Source organism: Hylobates moloch, unplaced genomic scaffold (genome assembly GCF_009828535.3).
Source record: "Hylobates moloch isolate HMO894 unplaced genomic scaffold, HMol_V3 SCAFFOLD_20, whole genome shotgun sequence".
NCBI lineage: Eukaryota > Metazoa > Chordata > Mammalia > Primates > Hylobatidae > Hylobates > Hylobates moloch.
This window is the reverse complement of record NW_026652295.1, coordinates 46,060,345-46,085,153: the sequence shown is the minus strand read 5'-3', so window position 1 is coordinate 46,085,153 and position 24,809 is coordinate 46,060,345.

Genomic DNA, 24,809 nt, shown 5'->3' with positions numbered 1-24,809 from the left:
TATAAAATGGGCAGTCTCCTTCTTACTCGTCACTCATGCTTGTTGTAGGAGCAATAGGATATTGGATTCGAAAGCATATTATGAATGGGGGGTCGTGTTTATTTATTATATGCTGAGATGCTTGCTTTTCCCAAACTTGCCCATCCATCAAGATATAGCTATTGTATAAGAGATTTCCTCAGGGTCCCATGCTGAATCAATGGATGCTTGTGTGTTAACTCAAGTGTTCACTGAACATCTACTGTAAACCCAGCATTTTGAGGTAGGACAACAGAGGTTTACCATGTTATCTAGACTTAGGGAGGGTATCCATCATTTTCTGGACAGAGAAAAGATGCAACTAATGGTCAGAAAATATAATAATAATACAAGAATATAAAACAATAAAACGCTGCTTTACTTGGTTTTAGACAATTTTTTTTTTTTGAGATAGGGTCTCACTCTGTTGCCCAGGCTGGAGTGCAGTGATGTGATCAGTGCTCACTACATCCTCGACCTCCTAGGCTCAGGTGATCCTCCCAACTTAGCCTCCCAAAGTTCTGGGATTACAAGTGTGAGCCACTGTACCTGGCCTAGACAATAATTTTTAAAGCAAGGAAATAATTCTGTTTTCTGAGGAATTAACTAGATTGTATGTGTAATATCAAGAATTGTCCTTCCTATATCTAGAAGTACCCAGGCCTTGTACAGCCTAAGACTCGATATGTTAATAATGAAAATGATAACATAAAACTTCACTTGAGCCCCCAAGGGGCTTTAATAAGCAACGAAAACTGTAGAGAATATTTTCAGTAAGAAAATGACGTGAGCTAAGATTTGGAGGAAAAAATGAACATAAAGTGTATAAGGGATGGAAAAAGAGTCGTTCCGTGGGAACAGAGTTCATCATGGAGAGAAGTGGTAGCCATCTTGGCTCGGTAAAATGGGATCTTGTTCTGTAGAGCCTTGCCTGCCTGGCAGAAGAGTTGCTTTTGACGTATCATATGCAGACTTATTTTTTTTTCTGACACTGATCAAAATTAATGCTTTTGTTTAAGTTTGGAAATACAGTGTTTGAGAGTGTTTCTAGTTCTTTTCAAAGACACAACTTAGACACAACTCTTCCTGAGGAACGTTGTGAGAAAGAGGCAGAGAATCCTAAATACATGGTTATTTGGGAATTCTTTTTTTTCCCACTCTTCTTTATACATTACGAACTCATTTTTCAACTTCACACTTTACACATATTTTCCCCATATGTAATTTGTGTTCCATTTCTTCTCAGTCTATCCAAATTCCACTTGACCTTCAAGCTTTTATCCAAAGTCTACATCCTTCAGAATATAAAACTGGCTCCTTCAATTGCTACTAAAATACTCCTAGGAGAAATTAATCTGCTTAATTTACTTAATTCTTCCTCTGGTTTACCTACACATGAGTAAAATAACTTTCAGTTCATAAAGAAATTGGAGGTACCAGTGCAGAGTATGGGATCATTATCATTATTTTGTTGAGGTGCTATTTCATCATTGATACAGAATTATACTTTTTGCTGAAAACAGGCTATAGCAATGTAACCATCATAAATATCTTTGCAGAACACTAACTGTACTACTTAAAATAATAAATGCAGCACATAGTCATGACTGTATTTGTTCAGAGATATGTTTTAGAGAGTTTCTTTTTCAGTATTGAATGTGCCTGAATTACCTCATTGTGTAAACAAAACAGTCATTTGTCGATTCCTTCCCTCTTTTACCTCCTGTATTTGAAGATTGCCTGCTGCCCATGGTAGAGAGATGCTGTCCTATCTACCTTCCCAGGTGGTCAGGACCCTCAACACCACATCCCCCAGTTCCCTGGGATGGCATCCTGTGATCAAACCAATGGTTCCCAATCAGCTGCATATCTGAATCTCTTATGTGCTTATTTTTTTATTTTCTGTACATTGTTATTGTTGTATTTTGTATTGTAGCTACTCTTTAGGTACTGTAGTCTGGGTACAACTTCAAGGGTCTATGATATTATTTCCCAAGAGGATCAGTTTCTCAAATTTTGTAACCGTAAAAGCTTGCCTTTCTTGCACAATATTTCATAGCACTATTGCTTGGGAAACAACATATGGGGGCTGGAGGAAAGTATCCTGTTTAAAAGTAGAGGAGAAACTAAATGACTTGTCAAAATTTCTGCTGAATTTATGATTCTGTGAAAGATATAAATGAAACTTCTTGGAGTAAGTTGTATGTGATTATTCATGTTAGCATAATCCTTTAAGCCGTAAAATATACTCCACTGCTCTCACATCTGCTAATCAATGGTCTTTTGGACCATGAACAAAGCTTCCTAAGACTGTTCTCATAACAGCTTATTACGGAAAAAGCTGAAAACATCCCCACTCTTCATCACCCATAAAAGTTTTAAATATCTTTTGAGTTACTAGAATTAGCCTTTTAAAATCCTCTATTATTCCACAATGAAAAATTAGAGACTATCTTTAGTGTAGCCAGAAGTCCTCATGTCCAAACTCAATGGACTTACAAATAGGTATAAGCAGATATGGAAAAGAGAATGGCACAGGTTCCCCTCCTAACAGGAAATAAACACGAGTTCATATCAAGAAACAGAGTCCGACTCTGTTACACTCTATCTAGTCTTAAAATTATCTTCAAAAAATATTTGGCAATAAATTTCCCCTTGACCTGCTAAATTTTCTCTGGTTTAATGCAGGAAAGACCAAAAAGCATGGGCAGTGTGGAGAGCCACTTAAACAAATCTGAAAGCATCCTGCCCAAAATGGTCTTCCCCACTGGCCTCCTCTGGCTTCTGAAACTTTTGCCATTTTTTGCCTGAAGCATTATCACCACGAAATTTCTTCCTAGGGATATATTATCTGAGAACATGAAATTTGAATCTACCAGAATCCATGAAAACTTCAACATAAAGTAGTTTCTGAAATTAGTTACTTAAAACCTAGTAGAAGCCAGCAGACCTCAAAATAGGTGTAAGATGGTGCAGAGGAGTAAGTTGGAAACAAACATCAAAGGCCAGGAAATGTCCAGAAAGTTAACAAAGAAACACCCACAAACTAGAGAGAGAAGATGTCCAAGAAAGATAAGCAGATAATATTCAATGTCTAGAGGTAAAATGTGCTCAGTGTTAAGCCTGATAAAATGTAAGTAAGGAAACATAGTGTATTAAAAATTCAGAAATCCTTTAGCTGGTTTACATAGGTCTTTAACAAGTGGTTGATTACCCATTTCCACTACTGTCTAAAAGGAATACCCACAATAAGCCTACAGGAAAAAGTGTTTGTGGTCAGATTCATTTTTATACCAACTTCAGAAATTTGTGCCAGCCCCTAGGCTGGTGTCTTATGATAAGGGAGCAACAATTCAGGACTAAGCTTCTTTCGCTCAACCCCAGTGAGCCAGCTGGCATGGGCCATGATTGTGTGCGGGGACAACCACAATGAAGACCAGCAAGTTTTCCCGGTCGTCCAGGGATGACCACGCTGGAGACCAGTCAGTTTTCCTCGGACTCCTTCTGCATGCTAGCCTCTCTCCTGTCTCTATCGACCTTCGGATTTGACCTCCCCATTTGAGCACCACAGTGGTTTCAAGCATCTCCCCTTTCCTTTCCTATCAAAATCTTCTCTAAAAAAATGGAATTGATTAATCTTGTTGACATGGTACAATATTTATAATACATTTTGTGGAAAAACACTAATTATCAAAGAGTTATGAAGCATTTTTAAGTGGGAGAAAACTATAAAGATGCCTAGAAATATATATGCCAAAGGGTTAAAATATATTTTTATTATGTATAGTGTTCTCGTGGTTATGAGATATAATGATGTTAGGAGTAATTCTTTATTTACTTTTTATTTGGAGAGTGGGGATACTTGGTAATATAGGCACTTTTTTAATTGTTTAAAAATAGCATATTACTTTTGCAATATTGTCTATATTTTTAATAAAGAATTTGTTACAAATTATAACATCCGTGAAATTGCTACCCTCATCCATTTATTCATTCATATATTTATTTACCACAGATTATGTGCAGGTGCCTACCAGTCTATAAATTACTTCCCTTGGAAATTTGCCATTAATGAGATGCCTTACAGAAGCTGAAATTGAAGGTTTTTCCTGCGAAAGACCTACTCACAGCCCTGAAATCTCCCCACATAGGTAAGCAGCTCACATCTGCGCGCTAAGCATGTGCCAGCACTGCCTTGGATGTGTGTCAGCCAGAGGTCACACCTTAAGGATTTTCGTCCTAGCTATTGTGTCTCTTCTTGCTCATGAAGTGTTCTATAAATTCAATAAATTTAAGCCGTGCTCTTCATAATTTTTTTTTCTGTGTTTGCATCTATACGTGCTTAACATGCAATAAGCCATAATGATACCGATAGTGATATGTCATAGATCAACTCTGTATTCCAGTGAAAAGATTTGGATTATTTTTGCATCTATTATATAAGAATATAGTGTTTTTCTTTTATACATGAAAAGAAAAACCTGAAAGCACCTTGACATGCAAAGTAGCAATCAAGAAATAAAATCAATAGATCGGGGTCTCAAATACCCCAATCCAGGTCTCCAGAGGGGTAACCTTTACCTATTAGCTAGTGCTAATGAGATCCTTGCCTTCTCTACAGGGGAAATGTTCACAGCCACAAAGAAAACTAGTAATTAGCTGAGGTTTTCTGTCAAACAGAAATGCACATACACTTTTCGGGCTTTTTCTGCCATGGTTCAATATGACGCTAGAGAAGAAAATAAAACATACTTAACTTACTTAACTCAACATACTTAACTAAAAATATGGCAGAAAACATGGAAGAGAAGGGCGGGAGAAAGGAAGGGAAGTAGGAAGGCAAGAATCTTTTTCTCTACCGAACCAAGCCGGCAAAAGAGCAATCAATTCAATTCAATATTTTGTAAGCCTTGTAAAGAGCGGGCAGAGTTGTCTGTTGAGAATAATAACCTCCATGCCAATTTATTCCTAACCAGTTCAGCTTGAAACAAATTGACAAATCTAAGGTAATAGGAGAATTATGAGAAATAGACAGACCTGCTCTAATATTTTCTTAGATTGATAATATTTAAAGTGTCAACTGTCATGTGATGACTACTATTTTATCCAGCTTCCGAATAGTAAGTTTCAAATTAGTTTATGCCCACACTGTCTCCAACCCAAGTCTCTCATGCAAAAGAGATGAGCTGTAAATTTTTATATAACAATTACTATTATAATTTCCGGGCCTCAATATTTCTCTTTCTCAGAATAAGAGGCTCTTCCTACTCAAGTACTAGACAAGGTTGCCCACCTCCTGGCATGGTGTCCATTCTTCTATTTATCTCCCAGGGGACCTTGCCTACATCCAGAAGTCCTTCTTAGCAAAGCAATCAAGTAACCCAACCCTCTGCTGATAATGAAAGGGGCCACCTGATCTAAACACTGGCCTAAGAACATGCGGGAAACCATAAACCTCAGAAATGAAACTGGAACCACAGAATTCCCCACAGCATCACCAAGGAATATCAGACCTGCAAATCCTTCTCAAGTTGGAAAGATCTTTGGACATTGTATTTATTGTAGGCAATTTATTTCCTCCTCAGCCCTCAAGAGTATAAAAAGAAACTTGGACAATAATAATAATAATGTTTGAGAAAAGGGCAATAAATCCCCTAATTTACATCTCAAATTCAAATACTCCAGCTCTGAGCTCCTATATCCAAACAGATCATGTTAGCGATGATTTATAATTATCAAGTTGCCCTTAGTAATAATAATAATCAACATGAAACATGCAGAATTTTCAACAATGGGATCTGTTTATTCCTCATCAAAAGGAAATATACAAGTTTACAAAAAAAACTGTGAGGAACAAATTGGCTAAACACCTGGGCAAAGAAACTCAGATTGCTTCAGAAAAGATCAGAAATTGCAATTTTACAGATTCTCACTATTTTACTGCTGGGTGCATTCTTTATTTTATTCCTGATGTGAAACTCTGCTTCTGAGATGTCTTTTATATGCGTTAGTTGACAGATTGGGCCTAAACCCAACAGGAGGAAAAAAATCCAATTAACTTCATTAATTACAGTGGTTTTCAGAATAAAGGCTCAGACAGAACAGCTTTAACATGCTCCTAGTTCTCACAACCGCAAAGGAAAAAGAAAGGAAAAAAATTCCCTGAAAATGAATTAAGAGTCATTGTTTCTTTGCCTCGTGTATGGCATGCATAGGCTATCCTCATAATTCCTTGTAATTGACCATTCAATTCAAAATCCTATTTTCCAGACAGGAAATCTTAGAAATTCTTGTTTCTTAGTTGGTTTAGCCCCTTGTTAAAACTCACCGATTTAAGAGCCTGCCAGGGGAAGTTTCTTTCCCTAGGCTTCTGGCTGGGTTTGCTCAGGTCTTGAGACTTCTTCCTATTGGTTCCTTCCAGAGCAATACTCTAGTTACTTTGTGCTTCAGCTGATTTTGAACATTATAAGTGAAAGGTATTCATTTTCTAGACTTCCCTGCTCTCTCCACCCCTTTGGCGAAAGGACCAATCATATCTTTGGAAAAAGCAATCTCATCTTATTGAATTATGAGGAGAGATGCAATTTTTGGAAGCTTCACTTATCGGTGATTAAAAAACCACCAGCAGCTATTTGGCCCTTATATTGATCAGAAACAAGAATAATGTTGTCTGCTGACTGTACTTTAAGACACTATATGCTTGATTTTTTTTCTTTTCAGATTTAAAAAGTCTCAGATTAATCATTAAATAATTTATAATTAAATCCTAAAGCCTTTATTATTTATTTCTGGTCTTAGGCTATTTTTTAATCAAGACGTACTATCTTTACCTACCTTAATATATAACTGCTTAAGAAATACAACTAAAATAGAAAAAGGAAAACTCACACATAATTTTTTAAACATAAAAGTTAACACTTGTCCTAGCCTGGTTTACAACCCTAAAGGTTTGTCAGGATTGAAAATGTGGTTTTTGTTCTTTGGCATAAAGTCAAAGCCACACGCTGTCACGTCTAGCAGTGAATGACACTGAATCCTTGTCACTGGCACTGTGCTTAGCGTTTTACATGCATTGTTTCATTTTAGCTTCACAACAATAATGCTGTGAAGAAAGTTACTGTTATTATTGCCAGTTTTTTAACTGACACCTAATAATTGTACATTTCATGGGGTACTTAGTGATGTTTCAATACGCATAATGTAGAGAGATCAGATCAGGGTAATTAGCATATCCATCATCTCAAACATGTATTATTTCTTTGTGTTATGAATGTTTGCAGCCATAAAGAAAACTAGTGATCAGGTGAAGTTAACTGTCAAGCAGAAATGCATATACACTTTTATTAGATTTAGAGAGGTTAAGTTAGCTTGAGCAAGGTCATGCTGCTTAGCTCCTAGTACTATTTCATTATATATTTGTTGACTATATCAATGAACAAGACTTTAACCAACACGCAGCATTTCTTCAAATAATGTTTTTCATGGAGAAAAGAGGAGACATTATGTTAAAGAAAAAATGTAATGTGTCAATAAACGCAATCACTTTAGCAAAGCCTCCTAAAAGGTAAGATTATTTCAGAACAGCCCTCACAAGAAACATTCCTAGCTTTTCCATTATAATCCCAGTTTTAAATATCCTGTCCCACCAACAGTAGAATTGTGCTTTTCAAATCACGTGATCCCACAGTTTTTTTAAAGTCTCACTGTAAGTCATACCTCAGCTCTTCTCCCATTCATTCACTTACCCTCCAACTATAATAGAAATAAGATAATGTGCTTTCAAAATCCTCAATCTGGAGAACAGATTTATCTTTCTTGAAAGTTATGTGATTTCTTTTTTTAAAAAAGGTCAAAAATTATTGTTCTCCAAAAAAAGATGCTTAAATGAGAAAAGTAAAAGTTGCTTAAATAATTGGGGTAGCGAATGGAGTCAGGAGCAAATAGAGCAAAGAACATTGCCTTCCTTAATTTGCATGTGGATTCTCTACTAATGTCCAGCCAGGCCCGTGTATGAATGTGTGCTTGCCATAAAATTTTGTCTCTGACTGTGGATTTAGCAGACCCAAGTGCCAGGATTAATTATACTACTTACTAAGTAAATAATTTTACCCCAAGGTCATTGACCTTTTCGACTTCAGTGAACTTTATTTCAGCAGTTCACTTCTATGGTCATGTCCTAGTCTTGTACATAACCTTGTACTGCTCCACCTATGAAACAATAAATTCTAATTATCACACCCACTGGCCACAATGTCCTATTCTTCCATGACACCCAAGTGCTCTCATGCCTGAATCTCTGTTGTATCTTAATTGATCACCTCCTTTTGTCTTCAATTTGCTTTCCCTCTTTATATATTAATATCTTAGAACCTCAAGGTCTATTGCATTAGTCACTCAACAAGCTTCACAAATTTCTGATATCCTTAATTTCTTGCTAGATCTGCCCTACAAAACTCAGCTTCAGAATTGTATTAGTCTGTTCTCACATTGCTATAAAGAACTACCTGAGACTGAGTAGTTTATAAAGGAAAGAAGTTTAATTGACTCACAGTTCTGAAAATTGTACAGGAAGCATGGCTGGGAAGGCCTCAGGAAATTTACACACATGGCAGAAGGCAAAGGGGAAGCAGGCACATCTTCATATGGCAGAGCACGAGAGAGAGTGCAAAGGGGGAAGTGCTACACACTTTTAAACAGCCAGATCTCATGAGAACTCACTCACTATCATGAGAACAGCAAGGGGGAAGTCTGCCCCACGATTCAATCGCCTCCCGCCAGGACCCTCTTAAAACACTGGGGATTACAATTCAACATAAGATTCGGGCAGGGACACAAATCCAAGCCATGTCAAGAATTCAGCCATTCGATTTCTCTCCTACAACATTTCAGAGTGCACTCTATGGAGCAGTCTCTACAAAACAGGTTTCTGTCATAAATTTAGACAACAATACAGTCGGGCTATCCCAAACATGTTTTTCTGAAATATCTAGGTCTGAAACCAGATATCTAAGGTAGCTTTGATGTGGGAAGGGAAAAGAGAGTTTATAGATGTTACCAATTGTCAATTCAAATTAATATGGCCCTTTCTCAACAAACCTTTCTGAGCCCTCAGCTTGAACTGGACATTACCTTAAGTGCTGGAAATTTTTGCTTTCATGGCACTTGCAATCTATATGAAAAGAAAACTAATGACCATAGAAAGTCAGGGTTGCATCCAAGCAGGGGCCCAAGCACTGGGATTCTGAGAAGGGAGACTCTAACAGTTTGGAAGATATGGCATCTTCAATGCAATTTAGTAGTAACCATATGGCTGAGAGGGTTATATTATCTACCTAAAAGAAATCAGTAGGCTGGGCATGGTGGCTCATGCCTGTAATCCCAGCACTTTGTCCCAAGACAGGTGGATGGCTTGAGCCCAGGAATTCAAGACCAGCCTGGGCACCATGGCAAAACCTCATCTCTACCAAATTTTATATATATAAAAATTAGTTTGGTCTGGTGGCACACACCTATAATCTTGGCTACTTGGGAAGCTGAGGTGGGAGGATTGCTTGAGCCTGGGAGGTCAAGTCTGCAGTGAGCCCTGTTCACCTGCCACTGTACTCCAGCCTGGGTGACAGATAAAGATCCTGTCTCAAAAAAAAAAAAAAAAAAAAGAAAGAAAGAAAGGAAAGAAATCAGTGTATCCACTATGAGCCAGAAAATCTGCTGGGTGCCGAAGATACAACAGTAAAACGACAAACATAAAATTTACTTAACTACAATTAAGGAAAGTACCTACCAATAAGCCACTCACAGAAAATAAAACTGTCTCCAAATGTAGTGGCAGCAAATCCCTATTTTAAAGATGGACAAACAGGCCAAGGCCCTCAGTTATCTCTTCTGCAAGAGGAAAGGATTTGTCATTCTCCTAATTTATTTTGCACATTAGCTTTCCTTGCAGAGGCTGAGCTAGGTGCTCCATTTTTCATCCTTAGTAAAAGAGAAATACATCTCACCCAGCTGTGCAAAACTGCCTGCACTGAGTCACACCAGCCCCCGACTCTAGTCCTGGGTGCTTACTCTGACTGCCCAAACCCAGGAAATGAGGAAACCTCTTTGTTGAGGATCAAGTATCTTTATAAAGGCTTCAAAGCCAGTTATTGCTTCACCAAATTCAGCCTCCCTCTCTTCCATTAACCTCTCTCCCATGATGTTTTGTTCATCTACTTAGAAGGAATACTAATTGTTGTACTTTTTGCAACCATTTATCATTTATGTCTAAATACAATGCAACATGTTAATGATTGTTGAGTCATGTTATTAAATGTATATCAAGTTAACCATTTATTAATGCATGCATTCATTCAACAATACTTATCAAGCAATTTTCTTAGTCCCTTTCTGCTGCTATGACAGAATACAACAGACTGAGTGATTTTTGAACAATAGAAGTTTATTTGGCTCACAGTTCTGGAAGCGAGTAAGTCGAAGATCAAAGAGTCACATCTAGAAAGGACCTTCTTGTTGTGTCATTACATGGCAGAAGGTATCACACAGTAATGAAGAGCAAAAGAGGGCAAGAGTATGCAAGACAGAGGAAAAGAGAGAGCTTAACTTTCATGATAACTAACCACTTCCAGGATGATAGCATTAATCCATTCATGAGAGTGGAGCTCCCACAGCCTAATCACCTCTTTAAGGCCCCACCTCTTACTACTGTCACAATGGCAATTCCATTTCAACATGAGGATGGAGTTCAAAATTCAAACCATAATAGCACCTGCAATGTACCTGGCACTCAGAAAATGAACAAATGGACAAATAAATATATGGAAAGTCAAATGGTCATAGTATAATGGAGAACAATAGAGCACAAAGAAGAGAATAGAAAATGCCAGGGGCTGGGGTGATGGTAGAGAGTCATTGTTTTATTAAAAGTGGCCAGGGAGGACTCACTATAAAAGTGACATCGGAGCAGAATATGAAGAAAGTGAGAGGGCAAGCCTGAAAGATATTTGGGATATGAAATTTCCAGGCAGAGAAAGGAGCAAAAATAGTAAAAATTTCAAAATAGTTAGCTATAATAAAACTTAAAGTTTGCACTAATTTATTTATCAAATAATTTGTTATGGGGCAGTAAGGTTCAGAGTAATTCTTATATGGAGCTTAAAGTGATTTAGATAAGTTCAAGTTTGTGCCTAGTTAACATAGAGCAGTCCTTTGAAACTGTGGACTGAGAGAGTATAGATACAGGCTAACATCCTGGGGGTTAAAAAACAACTAGATATATTATTAGTTGCAGTTCAAGTGACATGTCCAATATTTCAGTTTAGTTGATGCACAGTATTTTTGCTTCCTGTGTGGAAAGAAATTCATTGAAATGGCTTTTTACAATGATTCTTCCCTTATCTAAAAGAAGGGGCAATTCTTTATCTTTTCTGATACTCACGTTTATATGCGAAGGCCCGGGGAAGTAGCATTGACTTACAATCATCTGCCCAGGTGTCCCTGGTGGTAAATCAAAGTAACAGAGAAGATTAAGAAAAAATGAATGGACAAGAAAAATTTTTTATCAAATCGGGAGCCCAAGGATTAAGAAAGATCTTATATCAAAAAGTTACACTGAAAGGTCAGACAAAAAGTACCATGACTAACGATCCGAAGAATTTAGAAGCAAGAGAGAAGAGATAAAAGTAACTAATTCCTACTCTTTTCTTTTTTTCCATGAGGGAATGACACACTATCAAGTCTCACTGTACAGTACCTCAGCAATGTCAGCCTTCATCAAGACTTTGCCTACTGGTTACAATGCTAGCAGGGAACTCTTCTCCTTCCTTCATTCAACAAATATTTACTGAGTACCTTCTGAGTATACTTCCAATACTATACTTGGCCCTGAGAACACGATTGTTGAGCAAAAGATATGGCCTACATCCTAATTAATTTTTCTGTCAGGCAGAAGAGACACATTTTAAAAAAGCAGTTGCAAGTTTTACAAAGGAGAATTCAAGATTATACGGGAATATAGAAAGGGGAACATATATCAGTGAATAAATGGAAAAAGAAAATGTAGTCCATATACACAACGGAATACTCTTCAGCCTTAAAAAAGAGGAAAATTCTGACAACATGGATAAACCTAGAGGACATTATATTAAGTGAAATAAGACAGACGTAGAAAGAAAAATACAGAATGATCTCACTTATATGTGGAATCTAAAACAGTTGATCTCATAGAAGTAGAGGGTGGAATGTTGGTTTTCAGAGGTTAGGAGCAGGGGAGTTGGGCAGATGTTAGTCAAAAAATTTAAACTTTCAATTAGACAGGAGGAATAAGTTCAAGATATATATCGAATATCATGGAAACTATATTTAATAACAGTGCTTTGTGTTCTTGGAAATTGCTAATGAATAGATTTTGTGTTCTCATGACAAAAAAAAATGAGGGTAGTACATATGTTGATTAGCTAGATTTAGCCAGTCCATAATGTGTGCATATTTCAAAATGACATCATGTACAAAATAAATATACAAAAGTTTTGTCAATTAAAAAATTTTCAATAAATTTTTTTTTAAGAAAATAAATATAAAGGGAAAGAAACCTGGAAACATAAATCACAAAGAAATAAAGAGCAACAGAAATGTAATTATATAGGTAACTATTATTTAAATCTCCTAGAAGTATAATTGTTCAGGCTAAAATAATAAAAATATAGTATGAGATTAATTGTGTGTGTGTGTATATATATATGTTCACTAAAGTGAACATAAAGAACACAAAGGAGTGAAATGAAGAAATGCAAGTGAAAAACTGTAAGGTTCTTATGCCATGTGTATAGTGTCTATGTAGACTGTGATCAGTTAAAGATTTATATTAATCCCTAAACAACAATCAAATTAACAAAACAAAGAGTTGTAGCTAATAAGCCAACAAAGGAAATAAGATGATATCATAAAAGAAGAAATGAAGAACAAAGAATAAATGCTGTATTGGTCAGGGTTCTCCAGAGAACCCCGATATATATATTTTATATATATATATTATATATATTTATATATAATGTGTTATAATGTGTGTGTGTTACTTATACGGTGAGCAAGAAAGAGAGACAGAGAGATCAGTTTATTACAAGGAAATGGCTAATGCATTTACAAAGACTTAGTAATTCCAAAATCTGTAGTCAGCAAGCTGGACACCCGGAAAAGCCAATGGTTTAAGTTCCAGTCCAAGAGCAAATCTAAAGGCAGTAGAAGACTGATGTCCAAGCTCAAAGACAATCAGACAGAGAGAGTCTTCCTCTACTCACAGGAGGGCTTTTTTGTTCTATTCAGACATTCACTTGATTGGATGGAATCCATTCACATTAGGGAGAGCAATTTGCTTTACCTAGTCTACTGGTACGAATGTTAATTTCATCCAGAAACACCTTCATACACCCAGAATAATGTTTGGCCAAATATCTGGATATACTATAGCCCAGTGAATTTGACACATGAAATTAACCACCATGGATGGGATAAGTAGAAAACAAATAGCAAGATGAGATACTTAAATTTAACCATACAAACAATTACACTAGATGTAAATGGTCCAAACACTAAAACTAAAAGGCAGACATTGTCGGAGTAGATTAAAAAATACCTAATGTAAATGATGAGTTAATGGGTGCAGCACACCAACATGGCGCATGTATACATATGTAACAAACCTGCACGTTGTGCGCATGTACCCTAGAACTTAGAGTATAATAATTAAAAAAAAAAAAGTTATTACCCCTTGGAGATATTCCTGTGACTCCAATAATAATAAATTGGTAATAAATGCTCAGAGTACATTGTGAAAAAAAGAGCTAACTACATGCTGCCTACAAGAATTGCACTTTAAATATAAAGACATAAAAAGTATTAAAATTAAAGGCTAAAGAAGAGGTATATCATGCTAACACTGATCAAAAGAAAGCTAGAGTGACTATATTAAAATCAGAAAAAGTAGATTTCAGAGCAAAGAAATTTACAAGGGATAAAGAAGGTCATTTTGTAATAATAAAGGGATTGACTCATCAAAAGGACATAAATGCATAACATAATATAGAAAGAAAAAGTTTACATATCAATGACCTAAGGTGCCACCTTAAGAAACTAAAATTTTTTAAAGGACAAATATAAACAGAAGAAAAAAATAAAACTAAAAATAAGAATCAATGAAATAGAAAACAGAAAAACAATAGAGAAAAAAATGACACTATTAATGATCATTAAAATATTTCTTGAAAAAAAAGTCTATGGAACCATGTATTCAATGGAATTCTCCTCAGTAAATGATTGAACCATGGGAACATGCCTGGGCCCCACTGAGGATCTGAGCAGTGACAAAACCTAAGAATAGTGAGAAATCATTAGTACACGCAACTCTTCCACATTACAACATGCTCCCAACTACAATGTAAGAGGCCATCCATGACAACCCAACATGACAATCCAGTGTCTTTCTGGTAGTTGCTACAAGCATGATGGAATATGAAACACATCAAAACAGTTAGTTATATGTTATAAAATATCAGAAAGAGTCTCTAGGTTTTTAAATAGTCAGAATAGACAAATTTCTCATCAAAAGAAACAAAGATTAAATAGCACTTCATGGAGAGATTTATCATTATTGCCTCAAGGAAATGTTTCTCACCCAATGACTAAGATCATAAATTTTAAAACAATGGTGATGATGGTAATAATAACTCTTACTGTTTCTTAAGTGGCTACTATATGCCAAACCTATATTTATGTGTGTATAGACGTATATATTTATATCTCTAATATAAATATATATAAATTTTATATATTATATAATATAAATTTAGATTATATGTATATATAGAGAGAGAAAGAGGTGGGGGAGACTGTATTTGCCTAATAGTGGTGTTTACCTTGTAAGTATGAGTAAGGAAACAGCTTGGGTCTTAAAAGCTAAATTCACAAGGCTTTTTAATGCTAGATCAACATGTCAATCACAACCATATTTTAGTTTATTAAAAGTAATTATTTCTTGCTTGACCCCATAAATACCCTGGCTTATCAGTTGAAGACCCAATGGTGGGGAGAGGGTGGGCAGGAAGAAGGCTGCGCATGTGTTCCCTCCAACAATCGTTAAATAAGAGCTTCTAAACCACTTGCAGATGGGAAAATAAGCGTTTTTGACATGTCATCCACCCACCTTCACTCTGCAAAGATTCCTGCCAGAATGAAGCAGTGAGGAAGACAGTGAATCAAAACTAGCTGATGTGTGATAGGTCCATTCTTGAGTTCTAGTGCAGTTCCCTGGAAAATGTGTAAATGCTGAATGTGGTGATTAAATGACATACAAAGCATGTCAGTTAAAAAACTTGAAAAAGAACTGTGTGGGTGTGTATTTTGAAGGAAATTTCTAAAAGTTCTTATCAAATTGGCTCTCTGAAGATTTACAGGGGGCAAAGTCAGGAATATTTCCCTTCAGCAAAGAGTTGCAGTCAAGGAGAAAGTGAGCAAGGTGAAGTAAATGATATTTTAAGACACAGTTATTTTAGTACCAACTGAAATTTCCATTCAGTTATAATTTGCGAACCCCTCTGGTGACACTTCCATGCAATGAAATAATACTATAATGACACAATGACAGAATTTTCTAAATCTATCAACCCTTAAAATTTATTTAACAGTGAGCAGAATTTTCCCAACCTCTCTCTTGCCAATTGAGGGCATAAATATGACAGTTAGTCAGCTAGTAGCTGCGGGCATCAGGAACTACTACATAATGGTGTCTGAGCAATATATTTCATTTATAAATTTTATATAAACTTTCTTACAAATTGTTGAATTCCATACAGTTTATGCAAACACTTCTTGTTTCTTTCTGTTTACTCATTATGTTATTTATATTGACTGTAATAATGTACATTATAAAGAATGAAAACTGAAAACAAGAATAATCAAGAAAGGTCTCTAAGCACACACACATAGATACAAATACGTGTATCGCAGAATCTGTTAGATCAGATCCATGCACCTAATTACTCTTACTTTAGACACAGTTCTAACAAGCTTAGGTTTCTGGCTCCCTGCCTGAAGAGCGTTGGAAAAAAGAGACTAAAAGTACAACCATTGTGGAAGACGGTGTGGCAATTCCTCAAGGATCTAGAACCAGAAATACCATTTGGCCCTGCAATCTCATTACTGGGTATATACCCAAAGGATTATAAATCATTCTGCTATATAGATACGTGCACAGGTATGCTTATTTCAGCACTGTTGACAATAGCAAAGACTTGGAACCAACCCAAATGCCCATCAATGATAGACCGGATAAAGAAAATGTGGCACAAATACACCGTGGAATACTATGCAGCCATAAAAAATGATGAGTTCATGTCCTTTTCAGGAACATGGATGAAGCTGGAAACCATCATTCTCAGCAACTAACACAAGAACAGAAAACCAAACAATGCATTTTCTCACTCATAAGTGGGAGTTGAACAACGAGAACACGTGGACACAGGAGGCGAACATCACACACCGGGGCCTTTCAGTGGGTTGGGGGCTAGGGGAAGGGTAGCATTAGAAGAAATACCTAATGTAGATGACGGGTTGATGGATACAGCAAACCACCATGGCACATGTATACCTATGTAACAAACCTGCACGTTCTGCACATGTACCCCAGAAGTTAAAGTATAATTAAAAAAGAAATTAGGTAGCACAATATTGGTGTTAAACAAATTTAAATTAAAATCAACATTGAAAAGAAAAAAAAAAGAAGAGAGAAACTGAGGCTTAGGGAGTTTAAGTAATTTACCTAGAGGAGAAAAGGGTACAAGTGGGACTGGAACCAGTCATTTCAAACCTGGGTCAATGACATTCTTTGGGGGAAAAGAAAAATTAAAAACTAGGTCTTTGCCATTGTTGCTGTTTTCAAAAAAAACAAACGTAGCATAATATCCTCAAGGTTAACCATATTTTACCATTTGACAGGATTTTCTTCTTCTTTAAGGCTAAATAATATTCCATTGTGTGTCTATACAACATTTCATTTATACATTCATCCTTCTACGGGCATTTAAGTTCTTTCCACCTCTTGGCTATTGCGAATAATGCTGTAATTAATAAATGTTGTAATACAAATATCTTTTTGAAATCCTGTTTTTAATTAATTCTTTTGGATAAATACCCAGAAGTGGAATTACTGGATCAAATGGTACTTAAATACAAATACTGCATGATTCCACTTTTGTGATGTATCTAAAGCAGTCAAACTCAAAGGAATGAGAAAATAAAATGGTGGTTGCCAGAGGCTGCGGAAAGGAGGAAGCGGGGAGTTGCTGTGCAATGGATATAAACTTTTGGTCATGCAACATGCGTAAGTTCTAGAGATCTGCTGTACAATTATGTGCATGTAGTTGACGATACTGACTGTACACTTAAAAATTGGTTAATCCCATATTATGTGCTTTTTCTCACAATAATAATTTTTTATATACAGAAGTAAACTAGAGGTATCAAAGGCAGATGCAAGATGTGATTGCAATAGCCACTTTGGAAGACAGTTTGGCAGTTTCTTACAAAACTAAAAGTACTTTTACCATACAATCCAGCCATTGTGCTCCTTGGTATTTGCCCAAATGAATTAAAAACACGCCCACACAAAAACCTGCACACAAATGTTTATAGCAGTTTTATTCATCATTGCCAAGACTTGAAAGCAAACAAGATATCCCATAGTAGGTGAATAAATAAATAAACTGTTGTACATCCAGCCAATTGAATATTATTTGGCATTGAAAAAATGAGCTATTAAGCCATGAAAAAATGTGGAGGAAACTAAATGCATATTACTAAGTGAAAAAAGCCAATCTAAAAAGGCTTTTCATTATATTATATCATATTACATTATATCATCATATTATGTATATTATATTATACATACTGTATAATACCAACTATATGACACTCTGGAAAGGGCAAAACCGTGGAGACAGTAAAAATGTTAGTTATTGCTAGGGGTTAAGGGAGGGGAGAGATGAATAGGAGGAGCACAGGAGATTTTTAGGACAGTGAAACTACTCCGTATGATACTGTAATAGTAAATACATGTCATTACACATTTATCAAAACTCATAGAATGTACGATGCCAAGAGTGAGGCTTAATGCAAGCTATAAACTTTGAATGAGTATAACGCGGCAATGTAGGTTCATCAATTGTAAAGGTACCACCCTGGTGTGGGATGTTGATGGTGGAGGAAGTTGTACATATGAGAACTTCCTGTACTTTCCACTCAGTTTTGCTGTGAATCTAAAACTGCTCTAAAGAAATAAAATTTGGCCAGGCTTGGTGGCTCATGCCTGCAATCCCAGCACTTTGGGAGGCCAAGGCAGGCGGATCATGAAGTAAGGAGATCAAGACAATCCTGGGTAACATGGTGAAACCCCATCTCTACTAAAAAACACAAAAAATTAGCCAGTCGTGGTGGCGGGCACCTGTAGTCCCAGCTACTCAGGAGGCTGACGCTGAACCTGGGAGGCAGAGGTTGCAGTGAGCCGAGATTGCACCACTGCACTCCAGCCTGAGTGACAGAGCAAGACTCTGTCTCAATAAAAAATAAATAAAATTTATTAATTAAAATGTATTAAATAAAATGTATATAATTGCTTATATAATCTACTATATATAATAAAATAAAGAATTCCTAAAAATAAAAATTCAGAGATACTGGGTCAAGATCAATAGCTCTGCATGTTGAGATGGACCCTAGGTGAATCAATGTATTACAGGACAATGCAATTATAAGTAACTGATATTCACAATTGCAGTTTCAACTAACCATTACACAAATATGTATTGAGAATTTTCCAGATGACAAACACTGAAAAGAGAGAAGATGTGGCTTGTGGTGATGTCAGTCACTGGGCTTTTAGTCCAATAACAGCAGAAAAATTAATATGTACAGCATATTACACAATAAGGTTAGAAAATTCCAGTGAGTTTCATATGTATGATTCTTGGGAGCTCAACCTGAAACCATCAAAGACTGCTTAAGGTGAGATGATTTCAAGTGTGAGAACTTAAAGGATAGCTAAGATTTAAATAGAAGTATACTGTAGTGATTATTAGCATAGCTCCTGGAATCCGATATCCTGGGTTCAAATCCCAGCTCCACTACTTGCTAGTTGTATGCCTTTAAGGAAGTTACTTAAGATTAAATGAGTTAATATAGACCAAATGCTTAAAATAGTGCATAGGAGAGTTTGCTGTCAAAATTTAAATAGGAGGATGATGAGCGTGAATGAACCTAAAAGATATGTACAAAATGAACTATGTGATCCATGTCGTCAGGCTATAATAAACAAATCATTGTATATGTGCATCCACTCACACATGTCTGCATGCTAATAAGCTGATGTGTTGAAGAAACCTCACAAAACTAAATGGTTAAAAAACAAATAGTGCAGAGAATTCACTTATGACAAACACATGGGTTCCAATACCAGGTCTGGCTAAGTGACCTTAAGATGATACTGAAACGCTAACCTCTTTTCTCCATGAGCCAAATGGATAACAATATAATACCTGTGTTATGGGGTAGCTGTGAAGAATAAATGACATTTGACGTGTAAAGCACAGTGCTTAACAAAATTATTACTAATTTTCTGGTTAACTAAAGGAAGAGAATCTCTTTGATTGCAATTATTTTATTTAAAAAGTCCCTCGAAATATATTTATCTACATCTTAATAGACTTGTAAGACTCAGCTTGCTGTCCAATTAGAATATGCCTTTTGTCAGACATAAGCTTTCTTTGTCTTTTCATATGAGGCAACTGATTTCTTATCCTCTCTTTGTCCTCGAAAATCAGCTAAATGTCACCTATATGTAGCATTCCATTCTTTCCATTCCACTCCAACAAACAGAATCATTAGTTTCTCACTCTTTCTGGTCCTTGTAATTCTTTATACCAAGCTATTATAAAACATATGTCACTGTATCTTAGTTAATCCCTTATGCCCTCATTCAACTGTATACTTTTTAAATGGTGAGATACTAATCTTTGTACATGTCACCCTTCACCTTTGCTTCTAATAAGCATTCTTTAAAAAGCACCTTGTGTAAATAATAATTATAATTAAATTTTTCATATTATGCAACACACCAGTGTCTTTGTTTCCACTCAACTTAATTTCTGAGGCTTTATCATTGACATCTACATATTGTATGTATATTAGAAATTCATGGCCATAATAAGAACTTTGAGGACCTGACGAGTTAGATTTCAATAAAAGTTTTACCTTAACTTCATTTATCTAATTCATTAATAAAAGTTTTAAATAAAAGTTTTACTCCAACTGCATTTTTCTGATTCATTAGATGTGAAAAATGGAAGGTAACATCTGTTGTAAAGCAACTTCTTTAATTTAAAAATGCTTAGAACTCTGAGCTAGCTATTAGCATGATGTCATGGAGGAGGCGTTCCTGGAAAGTAATATTACTCATTCTCATCACCAATGTACATTTAAAGGTCGAAATCTGAAGCTCATCATCTTATATGTGGGCAATCACCTTGGGAAGTATTGACTTTTCCCTGTTCCTTCTTCATTCTCAAATAATCGTTCTTTCCTAAAGTAACTTAGCAAAGTTTAGCAGGACTCTTACTTTTATTGTGGCACTATCTTTTACATTCAAAACCTAAGATTGCATTAGCTGTTTGATTATAACTATCATTTCAATGAGGATCTAATTCAATTAAGCACCTGGATTCTTTTCATGTCAGGTCTGCTTGTCTCTTACTGGTACGTTTTATTCTTTCAAAACTAAAATATAAATAAATTTATTAAATGAGATATATATATATATACATCCCTGTTAAATTTCCTTTGAATCTATCTATCATTCTAAACCACAAAGATCATTCTTTGTCTGTTTTGCAGACTCACTACCCTCCTATAAAGAGGAGGTAACCCATAAATTCAACAGGAGGCAAATGATTAATTAAACTATGGTACATCAATATCATGGAATACTGGAGGCCATTTATTGATATTTATGAAAACTGTAAAATAGCATGGAGAAATGCTTATGATGTAATATGATACATACAAATTAAATCCTTAAAGTTTTATAAATGCTTTCACAAATAATGTAAATAAATATTTGTGGAAGAAAATACGGCAAAAGCTTGATTCCATGTGGTAAAATTATGGTTGCCTTTCTTTTTCTTTTCTTGTTCTCTTTTCCCAAAATGTTCTAGTCTTCTACATTGATTTTTAAATTTAAAAAAAAATTAAGAAAAAAATAGATGGAGATTTTAAGTTATTATTCAGAGAAATAAGAAAAAGAGCAATTTTTCTAAAATTACTTGGCTAACTCCTCAGTTCCTGCTGCACTGCAGTGTTTCCAGCCTCACATGGAGAGTTTTTTTTGCTATATATGGCCTCAAATTTGTTTTCCAGCTTCTAAGCTTTAACACATGTACTTTAATCTGGACAAAAACATGTCTAAGAATAGGATACAATAAGATACCCAGTTCATTGGCCCATAGGTTTTCCATACGAAGTGAGAATCATCTGGAATGTTTTTCTACCATTACTCTTGTTATAATCTTATATAACATTCAAGTTTCATTTAAGAACCACCTCCTGCATGAAATCCTTTCAGCCTCCACAACTGGAGGTGTTTTTCCCAGCCTTTGTAACTTTCCTCTGAATTGTAGCCTGTGTTGCCTTACTTTTCTTGTACATTTATGCCCTATGCTTACTCCTTCATCTCAACAAACACACACATGCACGCACACACACACACACACACACAAATGCACATGCACACTTACACATTTAATGCACTGATTGTGGGCAAGTATTTTGCTCTGGGAGAAAAGCTACTAGAAGAGTTATTTAGCAGTGCAATTTCTTTGTTAATTTGTAAGATGATTCTAGTTTGTAGAAGGTTAATATGTTTATTTTGTATGGAAGAAAACAAGTTGAAGTTACCTGGAATAAAATGAGTAACAACAAAAATAAAATTATTCTTTTGGGCTATGCTGTTTGTCAGAAAAAAAATCAAGAACCTAGGCTATAAACTAAGCGGTAAGGGGCTTGAGCCATGTTTCTCCCCCACCCCACCCCCAAGTACTCAGCTGTAAGTCTCATGAGCACAGCTACCCTGACGCGCCACTCCCACATCCCCCACCGATGCTGCCTTTTACCGCAGGTCCTTTGGTGTCTTTTTCCAGTGTCTGCATCCACACTCATCTGCTCTAATACCGTTGACCATTTCCAACTCCTCTTCCTGCTCTCTTTCAGTCTGTGACATTGATGAGTGACACATTTGTTACCCCCGACGGTCTCACTGTCTTTCACTCTCCAGGCAACAAATGTTCCCTCAGGTGATGTAGCTCTTTCAGCCAGTTTTAAATCACTCAGGGTCTAAGTAATTTTGGCCTCAAAAAGCAGCCCTTCACTCTGAAGTTTATCTCTCTTTCATTTCAGGACAGTTCTCAAGTCCTATAGAATCTGAGTCTGAAAATCTTCAAAGTGACATTTCCCAGCCTTCTTCTATGAACCCTAAGCCAATCTTCAAAAAGAGATACGTATCCCTTGACTAATCCCCAGTCAAGAATGAAACCCTACTCTTCCAGAAGCACAATTCTTCCCTTGCCCTGTATGTATGGGGCCTTACTCTTCCTAATTTCCAAGAACTTGACCTTGAGCCCAAGTCCCGTTTGTGTATTTCCCCTTCTCCCAAACTTTCTGGGGGCCCCAAAGAAAAACAACATACCTGAGGTCCTGCTATGATGTTCTAGAGTTCCTGATGTAGCAGTGTAAATTTAGCCCCTCAGCTGTTCAAGGCTTTCTGTAATGCAGATATAAACTGGACTCCTAGAAGTTTGTGGCTATTGTGCATTGACGATTGCAGGAAATCGTAGGCAAATACTTGGGGTGGGAAAAAGCCCTAATATCTAGTGAGTTCCCTAACAGATAGGAATGAATTGTTTATTCATTATTGAAATTAGAGGTCCAATCACATTTTTAAAATCTTGCTGAAATGGCTGGGCACAGTGGCTTGCACCTGTAATCCCAGCTACTTGGGAGGTTGAGGTGGGAGGATTGCTTCAGACCAGAAGTTCAAGACCAGCCTGGGCAACACAGTGAAACTCCCATCTCAAAATTTGCTTAAATTATGACAATGGGTTCTAGGTACTTGGAGGCTCTTTATACTATCATCTTTACTTTTACATATGTTCAAAAATTTCTAGGGTAAAAAATGTGTAACTTCAAATATAGATCTAAATTGTTTACCTATCTTAGTAAACTCCATGTCTAAGAACCTATCATGAGGGAACAATATAAAATTGTATTAGTTCATTTTCAGGCTGCTGGTAAAAACATACCCAAGACTGGGCAATTTAGAAAAGAAAGAGGTTTATTGGACTCAGTTCAACGTGGCTGGGGAGGCCTCATAATCATGGTGGAAGGTGAAAGGCACATCTCACATGGCAGCAGACTAGAGAAGAGGGTTGTGCAGGGAAACTCTCCTTTTTAAAACCATCAGATCACATGAGACTTATTCACTATCATGAGAATAGCACAGGAAAGACCTGCCCACATGATTCAATTACCTCCCACTGTGTCCCTCCCATAATACGTGGGAATTCAAGATGAGATTTGGGTGAGGACACAGCCAAACCATATCAAAAATATACAAAATATTATGCATATGTGTGTTCATCATAGCATTACTTTAAATCATAAAATGTTAGAAATCTAACTGGGTTCATCCATAACATTAAAATATGTAGTAGAATAATATTTAATGACATAGGAAAAGGTTTGTTTTTTTATTTTATTGCTAAATTTAAATGAATCAGATAATAAAAATTATATATAAGATTTCACTTAGTGAAAAACAAAATATGTATACAACATATAATGACAATATATGTTCAGATATGCAGATATTTTAGATATATGTCTAAATATAAACAATTTAGATATATATTTGCACATATACTTTTTTTAGTCTAGAAATTTTTGAACATATATAAAAGTAAAGATGTTAGTATGAAGATGATAGTATATAGTATATATATCCTATATATATACACACGCATACAGTTGTGTATATAAACACTATATATTATATATTTATATATGTGCTGATATATATTAGAATGTAAGATATGATTATCTATTAATATGTAATATATTATAATGTATATTCTTTATTAAATATTGTATTATATGTTTACATATAATAATTTATATATAATAAATTTTGAATATATATATATTATATATATAGTTTTAGACACCAATGTATATATTTAGCCAACCTCATGTATCCAGTTTTAGTCAGCTGGAAGTCAGAGATCAGGTTGCCACCATGATCAGGCCCTCTTCCTGGCTGGCAGATGGCTGCCTTTTCACCATGTCTTAACATGTTGCAGAGGTAGAGACAGCAAGTTCTGTGGTGTCTCTTCTTATAAGGGCATTAATCCCATCATGAAGGGCCCTCTCCTCATTACGTAATTACCTCCCAAAGGCTCATCTCTAAATACAATCCCATTGTGGGTTGGTGCTTCCACATATGAATTTTGCAGACACATTCAGTCCATAGCATATTTCAATATTAAAATAATTATCTCTGGAAGATGTATTATTTCTTTTAATATTTCTGGGTCTTCTATGTTTACTACAACAAATATACATTTTCTTTATGTAATAAAGGGGAATAAATCCATAATAAATGCCCATTTCTGTGGCACAGAAAGGCTACTGCTTTCAGTTATAATAAG